The sequence below is a fragment of the Hyaena hyaena genome, unplaced genomic scaffold, assembly GCF_003009895.1.
Source record: "Hyaena hyaena isolate Hyena2069 unplaced genomic scaffold, ASM300989v1 scaffold_532, whole genome shotgun sequence".
NCBI lineage: Eukaryota > Metazoa > Chordata > Mammalia > Carnivora > Hyaenidae > Hyaena > Hyaena hyaena.
Window position 1 is genome coordinate 775,815 of NW_024081165.1, and position 19,486 is coordinate 795,300.

Below are 19,486 nucleotides of genomic sequence, written 5' to 3' on the forward strand. Positions count from 1 at the left end.
TATGTGTACGTCACATCCCCTGTCTTCCATGAGACTATGAATGCTCTGAAGGCAAGATCCAGGTATTTACTCATTGGTATCCACTTGTTAACTAATGCAGTGCTTATCACATCACAATTTTTCAGTAAATACTCCTTGATCTAACTGAACGTTTATCTGCCTTAACTCTTTCCTCAGATCCTAATAAGCTTTTTGAGTCCAAGTCCAGGTCTCCTTTATGTTTGGTAATGCCTCACCTAGATACATTCGGTGAGTATCGAAAAATATTACATTCTGAATTTACAGTGGAAATTCAACCTATAATCACACTTCTTACTATAAGGATTTCCATTGTAGGTAAAAAAATTATTTCCATTATATAATAATAGCAATAACAATTTATATACACACTGCAAAAGGAATGGTAAGAATTATACCAAAGTAAGAATTAATAGTTCTCTTTGATGGTAGGATTATGAGTAATTATTTTGTTTGTTTGTTTTTTATATTTTTAAGTTAAATGTACTATTAAATTTTCTACAATGAATAGACATACTTAAGTAATTAGAATAAATTATGCTAAAAAGTTGAAAATTTTGAGTCAGCTGTTTAACATCAAAAACTTTAAAATATTCCATTCCCCTTCAGATGTCATTGTCTTGTACTTGGAGAAGTTCAACTTCACAGTGCTCTTTATTTTGTTCAACTACTAATGACACACAACAATTTTCTCTTGAGTACTTTACACATCCCTTTATTGTCCTTTCTCCTTGGTGACTGGTGCCCAGCACCTCTTGAATTCCTTCACATTTTCCTGTGCTGTAAAAAGGAAAGTCAAGTGAATCAAATGTGTCACTTTCAGATTGGACAATTTTGCAAATAGATTACTGATACAGAGCTGAGTATATCAAACATACCAAATGACACCTTTGTCCAAGGCTACAGGCTTTCCAAGTTGATGAATGCAGCAACTAAAGTTGACACTAAAATGAGTGGGATAATTTTAAAAGCAAAACAAAGATTAAAATAAGAGAAGTGGGCATCCAGAAAATATCAAGAACACATAAGTTTGCCGTATCTACTATTGTCAAGGCGTTGCTATTTGCTGTTGTTGTTATTGTTGTGGTTACTATATATCATTAATGATGATAAATAACATAATTTAACTTTTCTTGAAAAGTGCTCTTCTATCTGTTTGCCAAGTATAATTTCTATTATGAGAGGAGAAAAATCAGGGCTAATGTATGTCAGCACAGACTGTGAACTACTCTTCTCGTATTCGCTGTCTTTGTTAACTTTACTGTCCCGCCTTACCCACCAAGTCACCAAATAAGGTCAGGTTTCTTTTCATGTCTTACCCGTGAACCTGACTCCAGCCTCTCAAATGCCACAGGGAAGGGAATGCAGAACTTCCTGTAGGTTATCCCCCAGCCCAAGCTACCACTGGGACTCTTAAGAGCATTCATGCCTGTTTTATAAACCCATGCTAGTAACTATGTTTGCCTTTTCCCACTCTGCCTTGCAAATGCTACATTGCCAGAGCTTTCATGTCTCCTTTGTCATCACAGAATGTACCACCCTAAATTCCACACTCTGCACAGGTGTGATCCAAGCCTAGGCACGGTTTTCTCCATCTGCCTTGAAGGCACAGCTAAGATCAGTCAGTGGTGTTGGCCAAAGATAGAGTGAAAGTTCAGCATGTGTAGAAGTGAGTACCCAGAATGATCTATTCTTCCATTGAGCTCTCAAACCCTGCCTGCCTGTCAGAGTACTTGCCTGGTCCCTGATGACTGCAGGGCAATAGTGAGCCGGACTCTTCTTGTACACTGCTCTCCGCCCCCTTTGTTGGGGTCTCTAGACCACTTTACCCCATAGTCATAGGCTCCCAGTCCTCTGACTTGGATAGTGAAAATGGTCCTTTCCTACCTCAAATTCAAGGCCCATTCTTCTTTCACAAGCATGACTGAGGGTGGAAACAGCCAGGTCCTTCAGGGGAATCATTCACACCCACTCATGGGTTGAAATCCAACCTCCCTGGTTCAGATCAGGCTATCATGATACAGACTGTGCATTTCCCAAAGTATGGGTTGTTCACTCCTCATTAACTCTCTAACAGTCACAGTGATGCATAGTCCCCTGGTCTACTTCATTTTCCTCTTGCTGGGCAAGCAAGATGAAAACACTTCCCAGACTCCCTTGCAGTTAGGCTAGAACCATAGCTCTAGTCTGGCCAGTAGACTCTCTGTGTGGTCTTCCTGGCTGAGATAATGAAAAGTGCTTGTACCACCACCCTCTACCTCTCTTCTCCTCTGCCACAATGGCTGCACAAATTAAAATTTCCAGATATAAATGGCTTGGATGCTTGAGTCACTCCTGTAAGGGAGCCACCCAAGAGGATTAAAGTTACCTTGCAGAGATGGCTAAAAACTTACCAAGTCCTACTATTTCATAGTCAGCATGCTGGGCTCCAAGACATATGATGAGAAGATTAACAGGTTTTCTGCTTCCACAATCATGATCTTAGGAATTATTTCATGCTAAAAAATTTAGAATTCATCTTAAGAGGAACCATAGAGGTTAAAGGATCTTAAGCAAGCATGTATCTTAATACAGTATTTTCCTTAGAATGATCTCTGTAAAAGACACATGAGAAAAATATTTGAGGGGAAAGACTAGAGGCAGTAATCCAGGGACAAGATAGTGATGGCCTAAAGTAGTATGGGGGCAGTGAAAATAAGTGGAGATTGGAGATGCACTGGGCACAGAGAGAATTGGATGGATATGATAGGTACAATCCACATGTACGTGTAAATTTTAATTCCTATTACATTTTTTTTCCACAAGACTGCTTTATAGAAATTTGTACTTCTTTTTTTTCTACAATTGACAAATAATGTTTCAAAATAACCAAAAAAGAAACTGCCTAGGTTCCAAATCGGCACCACAGTGCTCTCAGCAGCAGGAGCCCTCCAGTGTGAGCTGCTCTCTATGTTCAGAATCATCTGCTAGGCCCTTCGTTCTTCGCAGCATAGGGAAATCCCTGCCTCTGATACAGAAGAGCCTCAAAACTCAAAATGGTGGCAAGACCTGCATGCAGGGCTAAGTAGAATTGTATGATCTTGAAGTAAGAGGGAAAAAAAACTATCTTCGATTCTTAGACTTCTCCCCCTTGGAAATAAGCAATGCATTTCATAGATTTCCCTACCAATGAAGATAGGGGAATGTCACGGATAAATAGTTTCCCTCCTACGCCAGTCCAACATTTCATTTTCATTTTCATTTTTATATTGATGTTTGAAAGTTGATGCCAGCGTGATTTGATAAACTGGAATGCATGTTAACTTCCCATTGGAGGTAAAAGAAGATTTGAATAATAATATAATCAGCACTGGTAACATTGGATGGGAAAGAGAAAGCCATTTTGAGATAGTATGGTGACCCTTGTTAAATAAACCATGGAAATGTCAAATGTTTCTCAGCACCAGAAAGCCAGGGGTTATGATTTTAAAGTGAAAAAGGTCAAAGCCATACTAACAAGAGAAATATGCTCTCTTCGTATAAGACTAAATAGCATAAACGTCAAAAACATCAATGCTTGACTTGGCAAGCTGGGCTGGATTCTTAGGAGAACTAGTGAGGAAGCTGTTACTTGAGGGGAAAATAAACTGGAAGCACAGTACCAGTACCCTCAGTTCATGGGGCAGGGGCCAACATCCCACCTCTGGGCAGCTGACAATGACCAAATGAGGAAGAGATGCCATGTCCATCCAACCAAAGCCTGGGGCTCTCAGCTGTGTGAGATATGAAAGACGTTCTCCTCCTATATGGAAGAGGAGTAAAAATGGCTCCAGGAAGGGGCTGGAGGCACTGGATTAGGAAATTCCAAAGAGAGGGCTATGTGGAAAGGAAGAGACGGTTGGGGAAAAGAGCATTCAGAAGCATAAATCCATCAGTCCTTCCATCACATGGGACAAAGGATGGATTAAGTTACCACCTTGCCTCCTCTCACACTATGATGGGTTTTTGAGGCCTCCATGGCCATTCCAAAAAGGCCTCTATCATAGTTTGAGTTATGTTGCTCTGGAAAGCCCTCGCAGAGGCTCAGGAGACAGGACTGGAGAGCACTCCAACTAAATCCAGACCCTCTTTCTCTTCATGGCTCAGGCAAAAGCCATATCTGTCTTTCAGCTCAAAGAGGCAGCTGGTCCCGTCCATCCCATCTAGGCTAATCACTGAATGAGGTACCTAATGCCAGAATTGAGGCCCCACCTCAAATTTGTCCACAGAAGAGTGTGAATTATTTTCTTTTGCAATACACAGGTAATTAACAATGACCTTTAAAGTTGTTTTTTTCACTTCCTACAAAACTAAATACCTCTCCCATAGCTGACAAGTGGCAACTAGAGAGCAGTAGAAAAGAGGGAAAAAACAACAACAACAACAAGAAAAACCCACAGGGATATCAGAGTGGACATTTGGTGGTGCTGTCACTGACCCTTCTTTAGAGCACTGTGGTCTCCTACGAAGGCAGAATGCTCTGCAAGCCTAGCAAATGCTGAAGAAGAGCCCTTCAGGAAAAAAGAAGAGAAAACAAAATTCACACCAAGTCCTCACGCTGCTCCACTTGCATGGAAAACAGTACAAAGACGAAAATAGAGAAGGCACACAGCACAGCCTAGTAACCTACAGCCCTGCTAAATAGAAAATGCACAGACTCTCCACAGGGCAACTCCATAAAGCCACTCTGGATGCCATTTTGCTAATTGTGTTTGCTATGACACCAAGCACCGCTTAGCTGGGCTCCCAGAGTGTCTCGGTAATGTCAATCACTTGCCAGGAGCAAAAGTGATTTTTATTTGATATCCATACAAAGCAGAAGCAAATGAATTACCATAATGAGAAGCAACATAATGATGTGGAGATGTACAAACTGCCATTGTGTTTAATAACAACAAAGCTTTCCCTTTTGAATTAAATTTGCAGGAAGATTCTTATTGAAGCATCATTGTACTGAAACCAAGTTGTTAAACACACACACACACACACACACACACGCACACTCCAAAGTGTTTCAGGCCTATGATTACTGGAAAGGTTGTTAGGAGAATTTTTTTTCCATTTTTATTCTCAGTAAAATCGACTTAGTTGTAGCACTACACAGCTGCGATTTGTGAAGTAAATGGCAAAGCTAAATGTGCCGAAACCCAACATGCTCCCTGAGCAACAAAGGGATGGAAGGCAAATGTTACAGTATTATTGACAACGCTGGTAATGCGCATATAAGCATCTGCTTCATAAAGGGGAAAAACCTATATTATAAACAAAAGGAGTTTCCAAACAGGGCTTGCCAGCTCAGATTCTGGCTTTGATTTGAATTTTCACTTGTTAGATCAAATATTTCCTCTTTTTTCCCTTTCCTTCCAAAGGAAAAAAAAATATCTCTGATTTGCATTCCGGAAACCTCCCTATAACTGACTCCTCCTTTTTTCATTTCTTTCTACAAAATTATTTCCTATATTTTTTGGTACTTCCCTATTTCCCCCCTCTTGATTTTCAACAATGGATGAAAATACCATTGGATTGCATGGCATTAATCGACACCTATTTTTGTGATTGTTATGAGGGTATCATCTCCTCTTAAACTGAGTCCAACGTGTGGATGGCATGGGTCCTTCCCTTGCCCCACCGCATTACCATTTATATCCATTTACAATAGAACATCTAGTTTTATTAATGTACACACACAGAGCCAAAACATGGCCTGCATTTGATTGAGCCAAACTTAGCCAGATCTGAAGTGCAGTATTATAGGACTAGAAGCAGGGTGCTTTGGGCTGTGGATTCCAGCTCATCATTAAATGTGATGGAGGGAAGTCATCTTTGTGTCTGTCTCAGTTCTCCCAGCTGTAAACTAGGCATGATACTGCATCTGCTCCACCCACAGCATAGACGTGTCTTAAGAATCAAATCCTATTCAAGTATTTTGTAAGCTGTTATTGCTATGTTCATGAGAAACAATGCAAGTCTTTTAGTAAGTCTAAAACTCTTCTAGAAAATCATATAATTTATAAAGATCTGTATTTTAGTTTTTGTCACTTCATTGCCCAGAAAATATTTATCAAGTTACTATTTGATGCAAGACACAATCCTTAGTACTATGTATGTATGTGTGTGTGTGTGTGTGTGTGTGTGTGTGTGTGTGTATTATATAATGATTTCTGCCCTGAAGGAGGTTATAAACAAAGTAAGAGAAAGGGAATACCATATAAAAAGACAGATAGAGGGGCGGCTGGGTGGCTCAGTTGGTTAAGGGTCCGACTTCGTCTCAAGTCATGATCTCAAGGTTCGTGAGTTGGAGCCCCACGTTGTGTTCTGTGCTGACAGCTCAGAGCCTGGAGCCTGCTTCAGATTCTGTGCTCCCTCTCTCTGTTCTTCCCCTGCTCATGCTCATGCATGCTCTCTCTTTCTCAAAAAAAAAAAAAAAAAAAAAAAAACGTAAAAGAAAAAGACAGGTAGAGGTGTGCCTGGTGGCTCAATCAGTTAAGGGTCCAACTTGGGCTCAGATCATAATCTCACAGTTCTTGAGTTTGAGCCCCACATCAGACTGCTGTCAGCACAGAGCCTGCTTCTATAACTCTGTCCACATCTCTCTCTGCCCCTTCACTCATACACACGCTCTACCTCTCTCTCTTTCAAAAATGAATAAACATAAAAAAAAAGATAGAAATAGAAATAGAGCCCATACCTTAGTACCAAATGGGAGACAGTAGAACACAGTGATTAAAAATGCAGGCTTTAGGGATGACTAGCCAGCTTTGTTGGTAGAGCATGCAACTATTAATCTCACAGTTGTAAATTCAAATCCTCCAAGTTGGGGGTACATATTACTTAAAAAACAAAAAATCTTTAAAAGTGCAGGCTTTGGCATCATACCTCCTGGGTATGCCTCCTGGCTCTATCATTTACTAGCCACAGACCTTGGAAACTGTCTGTGCTCATTTTCCTCATCTATAAAATGGGGATAATAATAGTACCAACCTTATAAACTTGTTGTGAGGAGTAAATGTGTTAGCATATTAATAAGTCTTAGAAGAGTGTCTGGCACATACATAGGACACACGTAACATTCCTGAACATAAAGACATCTTATGGTGCAATCATCGAGATGGGGAGAGAGTACTAAAGACTGTGGTCAAGAGTGGTTCAAGGATTCCTGATCTAGGACCTGGGGATTGGAAGGCTCTTTGGAGAAGAGGAAAGGGATGAGGGACTGGACAGGAGAAGCACTCCAAACAGGTCAGATAGTCTGCATGAAGGTTCAGAGCCAAGTTTATGTGAGGCACATGTGGAACAGAATGAAGGGAAGGGGCAGGGTTCCATACAGTAACAGTGTGGGGAAATGAAGCTGTACAAGGTATTCTGGATGGGATAGGGACTAGTCTCTGCCTACATCTCCACGGTCAAAAGCCAGCGTGTGCAAAGGTACCATATTTCAAAGCTGCCAGCAGGCTTTCCTTTTGTCTACAGCCTATGGTTTGAATTTACCTTTGAAAGTATAGTTCTTCTATGTTTGAAAAGGAAAACAGTGCACTTTAATGGGCTTTTTGGTCCTGAATAGAGAAACCTAAATATAGTACTTCTAGAACTACAGAGTTCCTCACAGTGAGACGCTAAACTGCTTTGCAAAATAACATTGAGGCCATCACATCAGGCTTGCGTGAAATTCGTGGGACTCTACCTGTAGGCACCTAGACAGGGAAGGAGGGAGAAGGGGACCCAGGGAGAGAGTAAGAAACTAGTTCAGAAGTGTGGACACTTCTGCCTCAGGAGTGGGTAGGAGCTGAGACTACATGATTCCCAGCCCTTGTGTTCTAAGTGGTCTGAGCAGCTCACCGCAGGAAGTGGAATGGCGAAGTTAAGAATCAACCTTAAACCCAGAATATGGTGTTCTCCTGAGGGGATGTGACCTGTTCCAGACTGGAAGGGCCGGCCAGGCTCTGCTAGGCTCCTGAGAAAGGTGCTGCTGTTTGCAACATGGCTCTCTGCCAAGTGATTTTCAAAGCTAATTTCTTTTTTTAATTTTTTAAATGTTTATTCTTTTTTGAGAGAGAGAGAGACAGAACACGAGTGCAGGAGGGGTAGAGAGATAGGGAGACACAGCATCTGAAGCAGGATCCAGGCTCCAAGCTGTCAGCACAGAGCCTAACACGGGGCTTGAATTCATGAACGATTAGATCCTGACCTGAGCTGAAGTCACACGCTTAACTGATGGAGGCACCCAGGTGCCCCAAAGTTAATTTCTTACCCAGATTTTGCCTTACACACTGACTTTAGAACCTAATCCCCCCAAAGTATCCAGCTTGACTATACAAAAGATTGTTTTTTGTGGGTAGAATTTATCCCAACAGATTATGATTATGGGGGAATATATTTATGACAAGGAATGTGGGTTTCTTTGACCCTCTCTTATGGGGGCTCATATGCTATGCTTACACTTCAGATACAGAAGATAGCCAAAGTCTGTCTTTTTTAAAAAAATTTTTTAGTTCATTTATTTATTTTGAGAGAGAGAGTGTGAGCAAGCACAAGCAGGGGAGGGGCAGAGAGGAGAGACAGAATCCCAAGCAGTCTTCACACCATTAGCATAGAAGCTGATGTGGGGCTCAAACTCATGAACTGTGAGGTCATGGCCTGAGCCAAGATCAAGAGTCAGACGCTTAACCTACTGCACCACCCAGGCACCCCTAGAGTCTGTCTTAATGAAGGGTGGTAATCAGGCCCCCACAAAAAGGTTACAGACCAGGAGCTGAAGAGAGAGGTCCGATATGGATCCTGTGGGAGGTCTTGGCCCCTGAACTCCAGAAGGATTCATATCTAGGGTTCAGAGTTAACGAGTTGAGGAATCTGTATTATAATTTCTTCTGTTATCCCTTACTTTTCAGCACAGTATTTGTTTTTAGTCATGAGACATGATTTGGGCTATGATTTGCGCTAAGTGGCCAAGGGTTATAGAAAGGGAGGTAGGCAATAGCCTTAGAAAGCCAAAGTCAAAAAGATTAGAGCGTCCATGAAGAATAGAACAGCTGACTGGGCCTGGCCCCAGTTGCTGTACCTCATGGTTAAGAAACTTTCCATCAAAAATATTCCACTTTAGTTAATACCTATCCTCTACAAGCACATGTTAAATGGAAGTCACCGTACGTTATCCCTGAGCAAAGAAATGGGGAAATTCCTCTCAGAAAAGGCAGGATGAGGCCTTGAGAAAAGATATTCCCATCCCAACAGGAACTCAGCACAGCCCTATGTGTCCCTTCTGACTGCATGGGTCACTCATTCTTGTAACCGCCATTTTATTCCTGGGAAGAAAGAACCAAAATGAGAGACGCTGAATGACAGGATTTGGTTGCTGACAGGATGACTATGGAGAAAAACCATAGAACCTTCTTGTTTCCTGTCTTCCTTATCCATCCTCCCCACTCCATCTCAGTGAAAGTCATTATTTCCCAGTTCAGATTTCACATGTCAACCAAAAAATGAGAACTGCTTTATAAACACTGGTCCTATCATGCCAGGCACTTGGCAAGAAGTTACAAGACTCTGCAGTCTCTACTTGCTTTTTATTGCGGAACAGCACATTCCTGGAGACCATGTCATAAAGTGGATCATTGAAAAGCAAATTACATTTTCCCACAGGAACCATGTTATAATTAGAGGCTGTATTCCTGACAAAGGACTTGGCTTCATGTAAACAGTAGACATGAACAAAAATACTTCACCAAAGCAAAGACTCAAGAACCGTAAATCCTTATAATTGTTTAAAATAATAAAATTTTCTCCAAGTAGTATAAACCAGGCAGGATTAGAGGGAGTACACGTTGATTATTCAGGGACTCCAGTGTACCATAAAGTGTACAATAAAATAGAACTACTGTGTCATAAATTAGAACCTGAAACTAACTTTAACATAGTCATTACACACTTAATTAACAACGGGAAGGCTGTGGAGTACCATGGTTAAAATGTGGCATTGTGCATTAGGGGATCTTATCTGCAGACTTGCCCTCTAGACCCGGAGCTCTGGGAGGCCAGAGGCTGGACCTACACATGGTGGTGGGGAGAGCCTGTACAGAGCCTGACTCCAAATCATTTTTACAATGGTCAGGTTTGGGTTATGGCTTGGAGTAAGTAAATCATCTTGTGTGGGTTCTCTCTGACCTGTAAAGTCTGTAAGGTCCCTATGAACTCCACAATTCTAGGACTGCCATTTTGTTCTCTTAGAATTTACAGTAGTCTCTGGGGGTGGTCACCTATTACTTTGGTGGACCTCAGTATGAAACTAGAAGTATTTATCCCCTTGAGTCATCCCACATTCTGGGCTTGGCTGTGTCAATGGCTTCGGTCACTTGGATTTTAGCATGCAAGATACAAGCAGAGGCTTAATAAGTGCTTGCACATCGGGGCTTGTTCCCTTGGAACACTCCCTCTTGGAACCCAGGTACCATGCTGTGATGATCCCAAGACCCATGGAAAGGTACATGGAAGAGAACAAAGACCTTAAGGTAGACCACCCTGGCTGAGCATCCCGCCAACCACCAGCACCAAGTGCTGGTCCTGAGAGTGAGCATCTTGGATGTTACAGCTCACCTGAGCCCCCAGGAGACAGCAGCCCCAGCTGACATCATAAGGAGCAGAAACCTCCCAACTGAGCTCATTCAACTCATGGCATCATGAAAGATAATGAAACAATTGTTGTTTCCAGACTCTAAATTTGGGGGTAGAATTTTACAGCGAGAGCTAAATGAATCTCCAAGACATGACTTAAATGGCTTTAGGCTCTTGTAAAAACACTCCATCCAAGAGTCAGTAAATGATGTCTCTTTTTCTCCCTGTGAATTTTCCTATACTGGGGAACATTCAAAATATTCCAATTATCTTAAAGTAGACTCAAAATACTGTAGTAGTATTCCGTAGCTATTTGTAGTAGATAAAGATGTTTCCTCTTCCTGAAAAATATTTTTCCTCTTTACCTTCTCTTGAGAAAGTAAAGTTGTTCAAATGCACAATCAAATAAAGGTCACAAGGAAATGATAGGTGCTATTCAGTCATTCTACTTGACACTTTGTTGACAGCTCTCAGAACATTCCCTCGCTACTGATAATCTGTAAAAATAATTATCAAGCAAAGCAGAGACTTGAAAATAAGACTATGGCAGAACTCTACTTTTTCCTGATTAAAAAACTGTCGGCATTCAGAGCTGGGGAGAAGTGGGAAGATTTGTATGAGACAATACGTTTTCTTAAAATTGGGAGGTGAGACCCTCTACCTTCCTCCAGAAGGTTCCAAATTGCTGAAACCAGGCAGGAGTCTCCTGATCAAGGCTCAGTGACAGGACAAGGAGAGCACTGAATAAAGACAGAATGAGAGTAGCAAGAGACTGAGTCAGGGGACCATGACCATGAAGGAGACAAGTCAAAGGAAGAGTGATTCTGGACTGATATTGTGCTCTGGGGAAGTAGCTGTGTGGGTGAATTAAAAAAAAAAAAAAATCCTTCAAGTCAGACCAGCTAATCAACTTTGATATGAAATTCCTCTGGCCAGTCTCTAATAAGGGGTGGAAGATGATCTGTCCTCAGACCTTGAAGTTGCAGCCTAGGAGGACTGCCCTGGTGGTTGATGTATCAGCCACTTTCCCCAGACATTCGCATCCTGTCATCCTGGGAACAATGAGGCCTTTGATTTCTCACATTTTGCTGTGTCACCAGGCCTGCAGTTCGGGGACACATTAACCCACGCAGAAATGAGGTTCCAGTTTGCAACATGCTGTCACTCTTAGGAGTCATGCCTGACCTCTGGATTCAGCAGCAAGACAGACCCCTAGGACACCTCAGCTCCTAGAGACTATCCCAGGGAAGAACTAGTGAAGCCAGCCCTTCAAATGCGTGAGGTGGCTCAAGCCATTTAGTTGGAATCCTAAAAAGAGAGGTGATTTTATATAGTACCTCCAAGCTGCCGAAGTAGATTGTGTCCGTGTGGGGCAGCTCACACCACCACTCAGATAATCCAAAATGGGTGTAAGAAGCACATCATCTTTGATGAATGCTTCCATGTGCCAGGCACTATTCTAGATTTTTATATATACTATTCATTTCATTCTCACATATAATTACAGGGTGGGCATTTCACAGAGGGAACTGGGGCACAGGAAAGTAACGTAACATTCCCCACGTTATCCAACCAGTAAGTGGTGAAGCCAGAATTCAGACTCAGGGCTGCACTCAACTGTAACGCCACACTTGCTGCCTTCTTTGCACCACAAGCATTGTTGCTTTGCCACCCTGAATATTAGAGGGCATACGGCAAGGGAAGGCTTCAATGGACTTGAAGGTGAGAAAAAAACAGGCTGCAGCAATTATCTCAGGGACATGCTTTCTCTGTATTTTCCATTATAATTTAATTAGTATACTCAGTAATCTTACTAAGTGAAGACAGACCCGTTTTTAACACCGAACCAAATGTAAGACCATAAACCACCTGTCAACACCCTCACGAGAGCTTGTCAAGATACCCCAAGGGAGGTGAAATGGGTGATTGAAGAGTGGGGTCCTGCCAACGAGGCTCAGGTCTCTCGCGCCCTCCAGTTGCTATTGGCCTGGCCCATGTTGCCTGGAGCACTATGACACTGAGCACCTTACGTTACGTTATGTGCCTCGGGTCCACATGCTTACTGTAATTATCAATTAGCAGCAATATTTGCTATTGATATAGCACTTCCAATCTGCAAAGCCTTTTCTTTGGGTGTTTGTGCTTGGCTGGGGGTTAAATGATTTGCTTATGGCAATTGCAGAGATACGTGTTAGAGAATACGGGATGAGCCATCGACAGAAAGGAGAGGAAGAGCCCCCCCAGATAGCTGTTTAGAGGAGTCCGGTAGCTCAGAAAGCCAGCAGCTTGATTTTATTTGTTGCTATTTATGATCATAAAAGTATTATTATTAATGATGCTCTTTTAGCTCCTTTGCAGCTTGAGGAATCCCCAAGGGTTTTGCAAACTCTGTGTGTGGCTTCACCGTTTTCATGTAGCCATTGCTCTTCCCTCCTTCTCAAGGAGCCTCTTGCTAACAGCAGAGCAATGACAGTAGCAATAATAACAGAAAAAGTCAAAATATAGGTATTATGTTTCTGCCTACCCCCACAACTCTGCCTCGTATTAAAAAGGGGCTGGTCTCTGCCCCCAGGATCCATTCCGTTTTCTTGGCAGCGAAAGGTGGTAGAGGTTCAGCGTGCAGGGGTGAGGGCTGAGTTCATGCCTGTTTGCACCACAAGGGAGAATTAGAGCAAAATGAAACTAAACATTAATAGGTGAAAGCCTGCAAAGAATTCCAGCTCGAAATCTTAAGATTTACTCCTGTTTGTTATGGTAAAACAGAGATTTTAATACCCTAAAGACACTAAAACCATAATACCAACTCTAAGAATGTGAAAAAAAGAAACCCAGGGTAAGGTCCTACAGTATGAGTTTCAGAAGAAATGAGTTGAAGGTTGAAATAGGAAAACACAGACATGTGCGGTGTGAAAGCAAAAGAAGTCTCAAGGCTAATAGCCGCATTAACAACTCTGAGAGAGCATCAAATTCCGAAGTCCCAAAGCCCCCAGCCCCAGAGCCCCAGGACCTTGCCTAGAGTAGTCTCTGAGGACTGTTTCCCTTTTGTTATTTAGCCCCGCTTGCTCTCTGCGGACTCAGAATCCTTATCTTGGAAATCATGATCATCTGCTGGAATTAGAGGGAGCTTTGTACTTACCTGGACATTTGAAAAGCTGTATTTGGTACTGGCTGTTGTTTGTGGCCAGAGAAGTTCTAGAAATAAGGATTTTTTAAATCCCTTCTTCCCCCTTAAAAAGACAGTAAGTTAGATTCTACGTAGTTTGGTAATGCTGTACTTTATTCTTAATGATTTTAATTATTTAACAAATACATTTATGGCTCTTACCACATGCCAGACACTATTTTAAGTACTTAACAATATCACTCATTCAATTGTCATAACAACCTTTAGAGACAGGTACTATGATTTTATAGAAGAAATGTACAGATCAGGAAATGGGGGCACAGAGACAGTAAATAACTTGCCTGAGGTTACACAGCATATGAGTGGTAAAGCCAAGATTCAAACTCAGGAGTCTAGCTCAAATCCATTTTTACCCCGTGCTCTGTTGCTTCCTAAATTATGCATGCAAATTCTGACAGGCAGTTTTCAGGGGAACACCAGGAAAATATTATCAAAGCGAAGGACAATGAAAACTTCTAATTTTCAAAAAGGGATATGCCTGGATATATTTTTATCGATTGCTTCCATGAAAATCTTATTTTTAAAATCATGGTGCTATTAACCTTAAATTCTAAGACATTTTTCTCCTAAAGGAAGGAGCTGCGTATTCATTAGTGGTACTTCATTTTGTCTTCTCTAACTGCATCATGACTTCAAAGAAGAGAGGGTGGGTGGAGGTAGGAAGCGTTTGACGTACACCAGAGGACACAGCAGAGTGTTAAGTCCGCACATTCACATCCTGGCTCTGCCACTTAATATTCATGTAATTTGGAACCAAGTCCTTAATCTTTCTGTGCCTCTGTTTCCTAATGTATGAGGGTGATACCATTACCTGCCTCACAGGTTGTTGTGAGAAATAATGTAATAATTGAATAATATAATAATGGAAGTAATACACATAGAGCACTTATAGGGCCTGCCACATAGTGAGCACCCATGAAAACTGGGAAACGGGGCGGTGGGACATATTGAGAACTAACTAGAAGACCTGAACCTGATAGAGCCAGCCGCCGCTTTCACTTAGTTCCCTGAGGGAACTTGGGTGTGGCACCGACCTCAGTGAGGACAACAGCCAGACCTGCCCAGCTTTGAGATGCCGCCTGCAGCTTAGTTTCTGAAGTCCTTGCCTCTCACCTCCTAAGGCCCACCTCAGCCACACCTCCCTGTGCACCCTGCTGACCTAGGTCAGGGCACTGGCCACCAGGGGCTGGCTGCTGCTTAGGCTGCCCCAGGCGATTTGGAGGGCTGATTGGCTTGGTCCCGACAAGTGCAAGGGAATGGAGTGCTTGTTGAAGCAACACTGTGAAATGATAGAGTTAATACAGTGAAAGATTTCTTTACCCCATTGCTTCATCACGCTCCCCAGAAAAAAAACAACCCAGTTAACAGTATGGAGACTTCCTTATCATTCCACACTTTTATATACTTACACACACATACACAGCTGTTCTTTTACCAAAAAAAAAAAGGTGGGGGGGGGAGTGTTGGGCTGGGAAGGCCCATACTGTTTACAGTCTTCCAAATATGTCACATACACCTTTCCAAGACAGAGCACAGAACTCATTTTTACCAACTTGCCTAATCTTTCATCGCATAAAGCTCCAAATTTTATCTAAACCATTACCCCAGTGATAGTCGTTTTGGTTTTTAGTGTTTGTGGTTGATTCGGTTTTTGTCTTTCTCTCATTGCACCTGCGAAAATCCTCATACACATGTACAAGTATTTCTGCAAGAAAGATTCTTCAAAATGCAACTGCTGCATCATAACATGTATGTGTTTTAAAAATTTTAATGTATGCTCCAAACTAAGGTAGAACCCATTTTCTAGATAAAATGCAAACTCTTGTAATGATTCTGGGCTATAGTGGCACTATTGCTATGATTAAAACAACTTTTTAAAAAGTCATGATTTGGAGAACATAGTATTAATATACAACATTAAGCAAACCACATCCTGTAATTAAAGCTTAGAAGATAAGTTAGAGAAAGACAAAAAGGACCAGTTCTCAAATACGTGGCTCCCTAATGACATGTTTTGGGAGCTCATCACTGCCTGATATTCCCCTGTGGTGGCTCTCACAATTACTCTAAGGAGCTGTTTCAGCCCCAGACCAGTTTGAATCAGAATTCAGAGGTGTAGCTTGAGTGTTCCAATGTTTCCGGGTGATTCTGAAACATGGGGAGATTGAGAACCATAGGTAGACTCCTTGCTAATTTTGTAATTTCTGCAGTCTTGGCAAAAAAAGTAATTCAACCATCACTGGCATGACGATTGTAAAAGAACATTCAAGGGCAATTGCAAATGTAGCATTTTGTAAATTTTAAATGGACAAAAGTTATAAAAAGATACGCAACCTCAAATATTTTTTATTCTCTTGAATTATTCATCACGTAGAAGATGGCTGTTCACAACGAGGATAAGAGTATCTGTAACAGGCAGACGTATGATTCCATAGAAATCAAACAATAGAATCATTTGGAATGTTGAAAGAAGAAAGAACACATGGAGCCAGGCAGGGTTAATGCATATACAGTGTGAATCAGATAGAACTTTCTGAAGCTCGAAACCATGGAAAAAATGCTTTGGACTGCCAGTGCTCTCCGAGCTTCAGTTTTTGGGAAGAGATGGGCACTGCTGAGTAAGAGGCAGATAACAAGGCTTGGTAAATGATTATTATGATAATAGTCATGAAGTCACATCACAAGAGATGAAAAAACAGTAAGAGAAGAGACATCAGCACAGGAGGAAGTCAGGCGAGCGGCCAGCTCCGGTTCTTGTCAAAAGCCAGGAATGATTCATAACGGCATAAAAAAGGATTGCAGAACAAGGCCTTGTGAGAGACAGTTACAGGATTCAAACCCAGTCCCTCTTCTGTGGGGAGCCGGAGTGTGTTGGCCTTTTTCTTCTTCTCCCATTGGAATCTTTGTGTCAAATGAAAAGTCAGCTATTCTAAACCAGCAAGGAAGATTTCATGCCAGTGTGTGCAACTGAATTGCATCTTTTCCTAATAGCTAGTGAGAACTCCGTATTTCAAGTCACACTGACTCTATAGCCTCATACACCATATCCAGTGATCCCTAAGTGATTTAGTATTTAAGATTTGTTTCTCTAATTTTGTTATAAAAAGTCTTCCATGCCTTTCCAACCTTTTGTTAAGATCAGGGTATGGTTATGAGAGCTTAGAAAATGTATTCAATAAAAACCCACAGATGGAGTCAGGCACATTTTGAAAAGTGGAAGAGCACCTGGAATCCTACAGCTAGAAAACAGCTCTCAGGACAAGGAAATACATGATAATCCTGTGGATTTCAGCATCCCTGCTCCTCGGTAGGACTGGGCCCCGGGGCTTCCAAGAAGAAATAAATGAGGAGCCCCAAACAAGCTAATCAAAGATGCTGCGTTCAATCGAATCTGAAGAATTAGCCCACAACCAGACAAATGACTTTGTGTAATGGTAAATAAAGCAAACCAAAAATAGAACCATCCGACCATGACTTTTCAATACTTTCAAGACAGTGATGGGAGCCCCTCATTAGGAGACAGAATACTCCTGCCTATATCTCCGACAAGCGTGTGTGTTGAGTATCAGCCTTGGGACCCTTGTTATCAAGATACTGATTGTAATTTTAATGGCGAAATCATCTTTATTTCTTCCCTCGAAGGTTGTTTAAAAAAAAAAAAAATCCCATGGGCTCTTGTCTACATCTTAAAACAAAATTCAAGCTCATTTCATTTTTTCAATAAATCCATTTTACCCTAAGAAGATGACAGAAGCAAAATAAGAATAGGGCATGAATGGGATAATGCTAGCACCAAAGCCTGGGAATTCCTGAGTTAGGAAAAGTATAAGGTACTACTTCAGAAAGCACTAAAGTTAAATTCCCTCAACACAGCATGTATGGAGAAGGATACATGGAGGAGGAAATGTAGGAAGTAAAGGTACACAGGGACCCGCCCTGAAAAGAAAGAAGGTAACCTGTAGAGGGAAGAAAAGTGTCACACAGAAGTGGAGAGCCTTGAAGATAAAACCGACGATGACTCTGCACCATGAAGCAAGAAGGAGCGCACAACACGCTCGTAGTAAAATCCCTTATAGCACTGGCTAAGGAATAGAGAAGAGAAAACAGGGCAGGGAAATGTCACAGGGTATACGTTCTAGACAATGTAGCTTTGCTATTTTAGTGTTGATTTTTGGTGTTTATTCCAAGGCACCGGCTTCTTGGTGGAGAGTGCCACACAGAAATGAATGTAACAACTGGGCAAAAAATGTTAACAAGTGCACACCATCAGTGGCTGTGACTGCCTCCCAACTGGTGCCACTTCCTGGTTGAGCCGAAGCCTCCAAAGCTCACACACCTGTTTGTGCGGGACTACTGCCCCATGAAAAGCGGTGGCTCCTGATTCTTTTTTTTTATTATTGTCCCTCTAATCTGATTAACCATAAGGCTGGTTTATATGTTTACAAACATTAAGATCTGGATTGACTTTGCAATCTTCATCTTCGCTCAGCCCCTCAACCCGTGAGCGTGGGCCACCTTTCCGCTAAGAGCTCACCTGGAAAGTGCAAACCTTTCTGACTTTGAGGGTAGATTCTCATTCACTTTCGCAGGTGAGTTTTGAAGGTAATGAAAATATGAGTTGGTGGAAAGAATGGGAAGAGGAAGACAAAGCACTCCAGAATTCCACTGTGCCCCTCCTGCTTTCACATCAACTACCACACATTTACAAAGATCTATTGTCTGTCTGGGTGCCATGTGGGGAGGAAGAGAGCCGCTACTCATCACCAACCTGGACCAGTTAACTAAGGAGCAGAGATTAAATGCCTGGGCAGAGGACTTACTCTCTCACCTTGTGTTTGCTGCCTTTTCCCGTTCCATTTCAGGGATGGTGGTTCCCACACATTGGTTCCCACTGCGTTTCTAACATAGCCAGACAGCTTTTAATGGGGAGAAAAACAAGAAGGACTGACAATCATTTCAGCCTTTCCCTCTAAGCTCTAAGCGAACATTCTTTTTTTCCTCCCCTTCTGCATTATCGTGCTATGGTACTTTAAACTTCTCCCATCATTAAGCCTTCTGAGTGAAATATTGAACTGATTAATGTGGCATTTTCCACTAAACTGTTTCAGGAAATGTTGCACCTTACCAGTGGGATGCTTTTGAATAATGTAATCTCCTTTGTATAATTAAAACTAAGTTCTGAAGTTAGTACCTTTTCTCCCTAGAGACACTCATCAAAATGTCAAGTGTTCCTTCTAGTAGAACTGCAATCCCATAATACAAACAAATATATTACCCATTGCTCCTTAGTAGCGAGAGGCCCTGGATGCATTTTTTTGTCACTTCATTTCTAAACTTGAACAAGCTGCCTAAGAAATATAGTTACCGGAAGCTGTCGTGACACGAATACCCGGAAAAGTGTTGGGCGCTCGCTGCCTGGCTTGCATTTCCTGGAGTTGCTTTTGACCGTTTGTCTTCAACAGATGAACTTTTTGTTGTTGTGTTGTTACTTACATGTAGAGAACAGTGTAGATCTCAGCGTCTTTGGCTCTCCTAGGTTTTCGCTTAGTTTTAAAGGGGGAAAAAAAAAGAAAAATCAGAGACGCACGCCCTCTTCTGGCGGAGAAGCATTTAAAAGAAGGGCCGTGCAAAGCTAGTAAGGTTTTCACTCGGGTCTTTGAA

At 41.8% G+C, this 19,486-nt stretch overlaps 1 long non-coding RNA gene across 1 annotated transcript; it reads right to left on the reverse strand.

The window, feature by feature from the left end:
- Positions 1–709: 709 nt before the first annotated feature.
- LOC120247593 lies at positions 710–19,276 on the reverse strand. The gene is made up of 5 exons (XR_005532362.1): positions 19,191–19,276; positions 13,778–13,868; positions 2,412–2,516; positions 897–962; positions 710–798 (listed from the first exon to the last, which is right to left on the reverse strand). It is a non-coding gene; the product is annotated as an uncharacterized LOC120247593 (long non-coding RNA).
- Positions 19,277–19,486: the final 210 nt, after the last annotated feature.